The following is a 958-nucleotide window of genomic DNA, read 5'->3' as shown; positions in this document are numbered from 1 at the left end:
GTCATGATGAATCATTACGTTAAATACATTCCCTCTTCACTCCCACAGCTGAGATGTGTCTTTCTTTCCCATTTCCAATGATTCCTGTTTCTTCACCAGCCTTAAATATCTGGCAAACATCACTAAATGAGGTTCCAAACAGTTCACCCAGGATCTCTCTGTCATCTCTTCTCTCAGCCTGTCACAAATGATTAGTGTGGCCCTACCCTCCTTGAGGTGGATCCCAACCTGCACCTTATCTGCATGTAAATTTTTGGAGGATCCCAGGACTTGTGACAAGAACACCCAGTTCCAGGCATGAGCAGGAGGGCTAGTTGGCACATGGATCCTTTGTGGGGGGTATCTGGAGTGCACATACACATACTGAGCAGTGTTGAGGTGTGGGGTTACCATGGCTTAAAATGCTGTTAACTCTGCTGGGGCCTAGCCCAATGAACTATATGACAAATCATGAGCCTTTTGGCTTTGGACTAATCTATAAGTACTATATCCTGGGAGGGGAGACACCATGATCAATCAGGTGGTTACCTGGCAGGGGAAGTAGCGTGACCACGCTGCATTCCGCTCATGTGGGGCTTTTGGCCCGCTGATATGTCCTCTACAGGAGGTTTATATTGAGCAGATTCTTTTTGGTATTGGGTGGTGGAACCGGAGCGTGCTCCATCCACTCCATGCATTGACCTGGTATTGCAGTGCTTCCAGGACCGGTGCAAAAAAAAAAAATAAAAAAAAAATAAAAAAACTATATCCTGGCAGGGGAAGCAGCGTGACCATGTAGGTGGGCTCCCAGGGCAGGTGATTGTCACTGATATATCCTTCATCGGAGGTCTATATTGAGCAGATTCTTTTTGGTGTTGGGTGGTGGAACCGGAGCTTACTCCATCCACTCTGTGCATTGACCTGGTATTGCAGTGCTTCCAGGACCGGTGCAAAAAAACCAGAAAAAAATCCCCAACCT

General features: G+C 47.0%; 1 pseudogene; it reads left to right on the top strand.

Moving 5' to 3' along the window:
• The first annotated feature begins 589 nt into the window (after positions 1-589).
• Positions 590-718, top strand: LOC149865630 (U2 spliceosomal RNA; annotated as a pseudogene).
• Positions 719-958: the final 240 nt, after the last annotated feature.

The sequence above is a fragment of the Crocodylus siamensis genome, chromosome 4 (genome assembly GCF_052110815.1).
Source record: "Crocodylus siamensis isolate JL-2025a chromosome 4, ASM5211081v1, whole genome shotgun sequence".
Taxonomy (NCBI): Eukaryota; Metazoa; Chordata; order Crocodylia; family Crocodylidae; genus Crocodylus; species Crocodylus siamensis.
The sequence above is the reverse complement of the archived record's forward strand: the minus strand, read 5'-3'. Positions and strand labels throughout refer to the sequence as shown.